Source organism: Arachis ipaensis, chromosome B05, assembly GCF_000816755.2.
Source record: "Arachis ipaensis cultivar K30076 chromosome B05, Araip1.1, whole genome shotgun sequence".
In the NCBI taxonomy this organism is placed as follows: Eukaryota; Viridiplantae; Streptophyta; class Magnoliopsida; order Fabales; family Fabaceae; genus Arachis; species Arachis ipaensis.
In genome coordinates this window covers 43,877,623-43,886,378 of record NC_029789.2, presented here as the reverse complement: position 1 = coordinate 43,886,378, position 8,756 = coordinate 43,877,623, and the positions used below count along the sequence as shown (strand labels likewise).

At 38.7% G+C, this 8,756-nt stretch overlaps 1 long non-coding RNA gene across 1 annotated transcript in view; it reads left to right on the top strand.

Annotated features, from left to right (window-relative positions):
- The window catches only part of LOC110262839, a 23,636-nt gene extending 17,864 nt beyond the window's left edge, over positions 1-5,772 (top strand). Inside the window, exon 3 of the long non-coding RNA XR_002347849.1 lies at positions 5,557-5,772. This is a non-coding gene — a long non-coding RNA (uncharacterized LOC110262839). The remainder of the gene's footprint in view (positions 1-5,556) is intronic.

The following is an 8,756-nucleotide window of genomic DNA, read 5'->3' as shown; positions in this document are numbered from 1 at the left end:
TTGACATAGGACTTAGGGATTGAAATTAACTATGCCTATTTGACTTATCTTCGATGTAAGATTGACTAAGTAGGATTAAATTTTCATAATCATCATATGTTTGTGGTCAATGACTAGGATAGGTAGCCTTAGCCTTCAATTACTTGCCAAGAGGTTTCTTGCATTTTAAGTTTCCTTTACTTGCATTTAATTGCTTTGACTTTTATTGCATTGACTTTTATTTGCTTTGATGTTTAATTTCTTTTGAAATTGGATGTTTGGGTGGAATTGAGTTGTGGATGTCCATTCCGCATTGTGTGAGAATGGTTAATTGATTTGGTTTCCATTGACGCTAGTCTTTCACTAAGTAATTAGTGAGTTGACTAGGACTTATGGATTGAGATCAATTACACCTTTTGACTAATTCTCAAGGAGGATTGACTAGTTTGTATTGCTTCCACACAATTGCCATGTTTGTGGTCCACAACTAGGATAGGAAGCCTAGATTACCCAATTCTTGCCAAGAGTTGCCATTTACATTCCTTGCATGTTCATTTACTTTCTTGCTATTTACATTTCTTGCTCTCTTGCTTTCATTCCCAATTCTCCATGCTCTCTCTCATAGCCAATAATCGTACACTTCATTGCAACTCCTAGGGAAGACGACACGGGAGCTAAATACTCTCGGTTATTTCGTATTAACTTTATTATTTGATTGATGGTCAATTTGTTGGGTTAGGACTATACTCACAACACCAATTCCATTTTGATAATCAAATTTCTAACCTATGCAAATTTCTCAACATCATGTTCTACCAAAAATTTCATTAAGAACACATTTCAACCCTCTGCATAAAGGGTCATTGGCTCCAAACAATCAGGAAACTACTTAACCATCGTTTGCTTTCTAGTTTATAGTTTGTTTTCCTTAATAAAAGCACAAAATTTCATGTATATGATTAATCTGATGCACAACAGACAGTGACAAGGAACTAAGTTTGGTGTTCACAGCCCAAAATAAGTTCAAAAGCATAAAACCAATCGTGCATGCTAACCATCTTTCAAGTGCTTGGGGAACAAGCAACTTCCAATAACTTTGCAGGAATTCAACCAATCTCTTGAAAAAAGTATACACCATCATCCAAGGACACGAAGAAGAAGACAAAACTATGGATGATGAGGACAAAGGGAGAGCTGGAAGACACCACCAAGAGGTTGTATTATTACTTAATTTTCTCTGATTTGAAATGCTTTAGTTGGAAGTCTAAATGCACCCCTGCTGATTAGTTTAAGTTGTCTACATTCTGTTAGTTTCTTGTCCTTTTATTCTTCAAATTAAGTGATCTAGCTGGAATGTCTGCTTTATTTACATCTACTTGAATTTATGTCTTGTTTCCCTCTGCATAAATAAAAGAAAATATTGAAACAGAAAGTAAAATTGTCCAATTTGATAGGAATGTGAATAAAGTTTAGTGGTGGTATGTGTTAGATTGTTTAAACAAGTTCACTAATAAAAGGATAAGGTTAGAATGTTCCTTTATAGTATAAACTTGGCTACTGTCTATGTAATCTTAGTAAATAAAGACCCTTGAAAAAAAAAAAGAAAGAGTAAGAAGGAAAGGAAGAAAAGCCAAGAATTGGCAACAAAAATGAAAGAAACAAATAAATAAAGCTAGACACCAATGGCTTGTATCTTAAGACATATGCCTGTGGTGCTTTTGTACTGGAAGATGCTTGGATGATTAGGTTCTAAGGAGTATTTTAAAACTTGGTAACTTGGCTTAACTAAGCCGGGATTATTAACTGAAAATCCACTATTAAGAGCAACCTAGCTACAAAGCATTTAGTAACCCAAAGAGGTGCTGGGCACCAATGCTCTTAAGAAGAATTGTGAGCTAAGTGTTTGTGGTGAATATGTGTTGACTGAAAAAACAAGCTAAAAAGCTGCTGCAACACATGACACTAAGCTGCAATTGAGGAATAAGTTTCTCAGCAAAAGAAAAACAAAAAAAAAAAATCAAACATCAAGGATCAATGAATAAAGGTTTCATAGCAGCACCTTGGTTAGCACTTAAAGGATATCTCAAACCTGAAATCTAATAAAAGTAGAGCTTCAATTACAGTCTGCATGAAACCCCATGAACCTAGGCTGAATGCTTTCAAATAAGGACAAATATGCTTTTCTGTTTTCTTTCATTTTTCCTATGTTCTACTTCTTGCTTGGGGACAAGCAAGATTTCAGTAAGTGTTTTCATTAGGTTTCATGCATTTCTTAGGCAATAAGTAAGTGTTTGAGTGGGAATTTCATGATTGTCTTGACTCAATCAAACATTGTTAATTTTGTGCAATATCATGAGATTTATGCAAGAATTATGTGATTATTATGAATGATGCAAAACCTTATGATTTTGGCAAGGCTTTGATTGCATGTTTGATTGATGACAGATGAAAAGATGCAAAGGAGAAGAAGGAAAAAGAAGCAGGGCAGAAGAACGTAGCGTTCATTTGGAGAATGCTACATTCCCCTGCAACTTGGACATTGGTACCACGCTCTATTTCAAAGAACGCTACGCTCTCTAGCGACGCGCACGCGCACAGGACGCTTACGCGTAGGGGAAGCATTTTGGAAGATCCACGCGTACGCGTGCATGACGCGTACGCGTGGGAGTGATCAACGCTCGTTACAAAGAGAGTGCTACATTCTTGTTCAAGGAGCGCCTACGACAATTTCAAATCTGGAACTCAACTTTGGCCATCGACGCGTACACGTAAGGGACGCGTACGCGTGGGTGCAGAATCTGTGAAGATGCACGCATATGCGTGGATGGCGCGGAAGCAGGGAGTTGCTATTTTGACACCCACGCGCACACGCAAAGGACGCGCACGCGTGGGGAGCGCTCATGGCGTGAACGTAGCGCTCGTTTAAAGAACGCTACCAAGGGACGCGCACGCATGGCAGAGGCTGAAGAGAGTAACGACGCGCACGCATATGTTACGCGTATGCGTCGCTAGTGCAAAAACATAAGGGACGCGTGGGCGTGCTGCACGTGTACGCGTGATGAGTACTCAGCGAAGAAAGGATGCATACAGGCAGGAGACGCGTACGCATCGGTGAATGAACATTCCGCTCCCTTTGAGAACGCTATGTTTGCCTGATGCTGCATGGAAGTACCAATACAGACCTTTCCTGACCCAATTCAACAAAGGCCAAAAAGGCCACTCCAAGTACTTGATGACTGAATTAGAAAGTGTATAAATAGAGGAGAATTTGATTTCATTGAAAGGTTGGCTAGTGAGGGGTTAGCTCCCAGATTGGAAACTCTGCACTTATTTTTCTTTTGCATTTTCTTTCTGTTCTTCATTTTCTGCACTTCTGCACTTTTCCTTTTTCTGTTTTGAACTAGAGCAATGATGAACTAACCCCAATTTCATTAGGGGGAGGAGCTCTATTGTAATTCAAATGAATCAATGAAATTCTTCTTCTTCTCAATTCAATTGTGTAGCTATTGGGTATCTTCTGTTGTGACTGTGAATTATTCACTCTGGAAGAGGGTTTAATTCAATTGAATGTGGGTGTGAGCCTCAGAAGGGGAATCACCTTCATTAGAATTGGAGCTCTATCCTTCACTACTCTCTTGATCAACACTATTCGGGAGGAATTGTGATCTTGAGAGTTAGTGTGGCTTATGGATGAGAGAATGTGCTCTAACTCTTCTCATGACAATTAGATCAAGGAATTGTCAAGATTGATTGTGATTAGAGAGATTGGATTGCCAAGGAATTAGGATCCAATCAATTTCAATCCGTCATAGATCTACTCAAATGATTGAGAAAGGAATTGAGACCCATGTGATTCATGAAGGATTATGATATCTCCAATCCCTGATGAATCACTTTCTTTGAATTTCTTCAACTTAGAGCTCTCTGCTTTCACTGCAATTTACATTGTTCATTTCTGTTTTGATTCCCTGCACCCAATTCCCTTTATAATTAATGCAATTTAAGTTTCCTTTCCATTTAAGTTTCTGCACTTTTAATTTCCTGCACTTTAAGATTCAGTTATTTACCTTTCTTGCAATTTAAGATTCAGTCCTTTTAATTCCTTGCACTTTAAGTTTCAGTTGATTGAGCCTCTTGCCATTTACTTTTCAAGTTCTTTACATTCTGCACTTTAGAATTCTTGCAATTTATTTTCTATCAATTCAATTTCACTCAATTCATCAATATTAGCTTAACTAAATTCATCACCATACTAAAGTTGCTTGATCCATCAATCCCTGTGGGATCGACCTCACTTTTGTGAGTTTTACTACTTGATGCGACCCGGTACACTTGCCGGTGAATTTGTGTGGAATCGATTTTCCCCCATCACTGGCATTTTCTTAGTTAGCTTCCTCTAAATCAGTGCATTATACTTCTTGGTCGAGACCACAGTTTCATCTCCCATCAAGGCCTTCTTCTCAAATAGTAGGCTTTTCATGAAAGCCATATAGGGAGGCATCTTCTCCAACACCTCAGCAAAAGGAATATTGATTTGCAACTTTTTGAAGATTTTCAAGAACTGAGCGAACTGTTCATCCTTGGCCTCCTCTTGAAGCTTCTGAGAGTGTGGTATTTCAGGTTCCTGTGCCACTAATGGGGCATGAAACAATGTGCTTCCAACCTCTTCTTAAGCCTTTTCTTCCTTCAATTCCTCAGCAGCATGCACTCCTTAGGCTCGGCCTCCTTGGCCATGGCAAGGGCCTTACACTCTTCTCTTGGATTTACCTCTGTGTTACTAGAAAGAGTGTTAGGAGGTCTCTCAGGTATCCTCTTGCTCAACTGATCTACTTGTACTTTCAAGTTTCAAATCGAAGCTCTTGTCTCTTGCATAAAGTTGTGAGTAGTCTTGGAAAGTTCAGCAACTATTGTGGCTAAGTTAAGAGTGTCTTGGCTCTGAGAGTGTCTTTGTTGCTGTTGAGAGGGCTGAAACTACCAGTTGTTAAACTTCTTCTGATTAGAGCCACCCTAGTTGTTGTTAAAATTTTGTTGGGACTTTTGTGGTTGCTCCCTCCACCCAAAATTAGGGTGATTTCTCCTTCCCTGATTGAAAGAATTTGAATGTAGATCATTGTTGGGATTTCTAGAGGAGTTGCCCATGTAATTTACGTGCTCAGTGATGGGTTGAGCATAGCCATAAGCGTCCCTTTGGTTGTAGCTTCCAGTCATGTCATGGGATGCATCTTGAGTATTGACAGTTGAGACTTGCATTCTACTCAAGTGTTAAGAGATCATATTAATTTGTAGGGACATGATCTTGTTCTGAGCTAGGATGACATCCAGTATGTCCACCTTCATGACTCCCTTCTTCTGAGTAGTCCGAGAGTTCACAGGGTTCCTCTCAGAAGTGTATAGATATTGGTTGTTGGCAACCATCTCGATAAGCTCATTTTCCTCTTCGGACGTCTTCTTCGTGTGCAAGGAACCACCTGCAGAATTGTCCACTGACATGTTGGCCATCTCAGAGAGGCCATCATGAAAGATCTGCAACTTGCTCTATTCCAAAAACATGTGAGGAGGGCACCTCTTGATCATTAGCTTGTATCTTTCCCAAGCCTCATAGAGGGACACTCCTTCCTTCTGTCTTAAGGTCTGGACATCCACCCTAAGTTTAGTCAGCTTCTGAGGTAGAAAAAATTTGGTCAGAAATCTTTTTACCACCTTGTCCCACATGTCCAAGCTTTCCTTAGGTTGAGAATCAACCTACTGCTTCACTATTTTCCTCACAGCAAATGGGAAGAGCATGAGCTTGTAGACCTCAAAATTCACTCCATTCATCTTTACAGTGTTATAGATATGCAGAAATTTGGAGATGAATAGATTTGGATCCTCCTGCGGGAGTCCATAAAATGGCAATTCTGCTGCACTAGAGTGATCATCTATGGCTTAAGCTCAAAATTATTGGCACTAATGGCAGGTACATCTATACTGCGCCCATAGAGGTCAGGTGTGGGTGCAGTGCATGAGCCAAGTATTCTCGTTGCATGCTCATTAGCAATCGGGTTCCCACCATTAGCATCCATAGCTTCCTTTTCAAAAGTTTCCTTGAGGTTCTCTCCAGCTTTGTAAGCTTTAGCTTGTTGCAAACGCCGCCTCAAGGTCCTCTCAGGTTCAGAATCAAACTCAAGAAGGGGTTCTTTATCCCTTTTTCTTCTCATAAACAAATAAGAGACAAAGAAAAGTGAGAGTCTATATGTCAAAGTATAGAGAGCTCCTAGTGAGATATCCTAAAAAGGAATAAAAGAAAACAAGGCAAGCAACGAAACATGGAAATTCGAAAATAAGAATGATAAAGTGACCTAAAAATTTTTGAAAACTAAAAAGAGAAAGAGGCTAAAATTTTCAAAAATAAAAAGAGGAAAACACTAAAGGGACACCAAACTTAAAATCAGAAATTAAGGAAAAATAAACAAAATTAAAAATCAAAAATTAAAAGAAAAAGTAAAAAAACAAAACTAGGAAAAATACCTAACCTAAGCAACTAGGAAACTAGTCGTTGTTAATCACAAACGATCCCCGGTAACGGTGCCAAAAACTTGGTGTGGGATTTAGAATTCCCACAGCTTAACCGGCAAGTGCACCGGGTCATCCCAGTAATACCTCAAGTAAGTGAGGGTCGATCCCACGAGGATTGTCGGACTGAGTAACAATGGTTATTCAATTGGCTTAGTTAGGCAAACAGAAAAAGGTTGTTGATGGTTGAAAATGCATAAAACAATAAACAAGAAAATAGAGAAAGCAATTAAAGGGTTTGGTGTAAAACAGTGAGAGAAAACAGTTAAGGCTTTGGAGATGTTTACTTTTTCAAATTAAAAGTTCTTACCAACTATTTTAACAATGCATGATTCATTCCAAGGCAAAATATAAATGTCTAAACCCTAATCTTTTAGTGATTTAGCCTCCTCTAAGCTTCATCAATTGCCACTATCATGGTCACTTAATTCCGATTAGAGGGTTAAGTTCAAAAACTAATTTAGGGCCACAAAAACCCTAATTCCCCAAAGCTAACAGGATTATATGTCACATATCCCAATTAGTTCATGTAATTAGCAATTTAGGAGTAATTTGTTTTCAAGCTGTTGTTCAAGCGAGATAACTCTCTCGAGAATCATAAGACTTATGTAGAATAAGGGTCATACTCTTGTTCCACCCAGATTCATAAGATTAAGAACGAAAACAATCTTTGATATTAAATCATTGCCTTAATTAAATTAGAAGAGCAATAGTCTTAATCCATAGAAATAAACAGAGCTCCTAACCTTAACAAAAAAGGTTTAGTTGCTCATGATTTACAGAGAAAAGTTAGGGTTCTGAAAAGTGAGGAATTTTATTTTCCTTTTTATACTAACCTAATTTGATTCGGAATCAAAGTAAAATAATAAATCCTAAAACTAAATGATATTGTTTGTAATTAAAGATTACAAAAATAAAATAAAATATAACTAGTACTAAATGCTAAATCCATTAGAGATGCTCCAAGAGTCGGCCTTCAAGTTCGAATCAGGCTTGCTAGCGCTAAATGCCATATTGGGCATTTAACACCCTAAAGGGAGTGGCCACGAGCATGCTGGTAGCGCTAAATGCCAAGCGCCAAGGGAAAGACGCCAGCTTCTTTGTTTTTAGCTCCAAACTCTGCCAAACTGCTCCAAATTTCACTTGAAATCATAAAAATACTAAAACAACTCAAAGTAGCATCCAAAGGGGATTTTTGCACTAAAATTAAGTAAAATTAAATAAAATCTAACTAAAACAACTGAAAAAAGATATGGAAAAGGGTACAAGATGCTCACGCATCAACGCTTACTCGGGATACAACCAGATCCTGATGTATAAACTGGACCAAGAAAAGACCTCATTCATAACTCCAAAAGCTAACTATTGCTACATAGTAATGCCCTTTGGGTTAAAGAATGGTAGAGCTACGTACTCGTGGCTGATGAATAAAGTATTCTCTTCCCATCTAGGAAAGCTTATGGAGGTGTATATAGACAACATGCTTGTCAAAACCAAGGAGAGCTCGACACTACTGTCTGACCTATTCGAGGTGTTCTCCACAATAAGGAAGCACAATATGAGGCTAAATACCTCAAAATGCACCTTTGTAGTAGAGGCAGGAAAATTCTTAGGCTTCATGCTAACCCAAAGGGGCATAGAAGCCAACTCGAACAAGTGTCAAGCTATGCTAAAAATGAAGAGTCTGACCTGTCTCAATGAAGTTCAACAATTAAATGGAAAGTTGGCAGCTCTATCTCAATTCCTAGCAGGATCAGCCCTGAAATCACTACCTTTATACTCAATCCTTAGAAAGGGAAAGCAAATTTGAATGGATCCCAGAATGCAAGCAAGCCTTTCAGGACTTCAAAGCATTTCTGGGACAACCCCCATACTCACCTGACTTGTGTCGGGAGAAGAACTCGTGTTATACCTAGCAGGGGCTAGCCAAACTATAGCTTCATCCTTGATTTGGGAAGATGAAAAGGGGAAGCAGCCTATCTACTTTTCGAGTACATGAGATCTTTTCTGAAAGTACGGATTTCTCCGGAAGATCAGTAAAGGAAACACCTCTGTTATATCATCAAGCATCTCAATCCTCATTATCATTATGTCATCCTTAAGTTAGAATCTCCTCTGAGGCAAGCTCGATAATGCAATCGCGAAGAACCTTGTTTTTCAACCGTATCGGTTGGCAGTTTTGATTCTAATTTTCGTAAATAGTCTCAGTTTGACGAACCGGACTC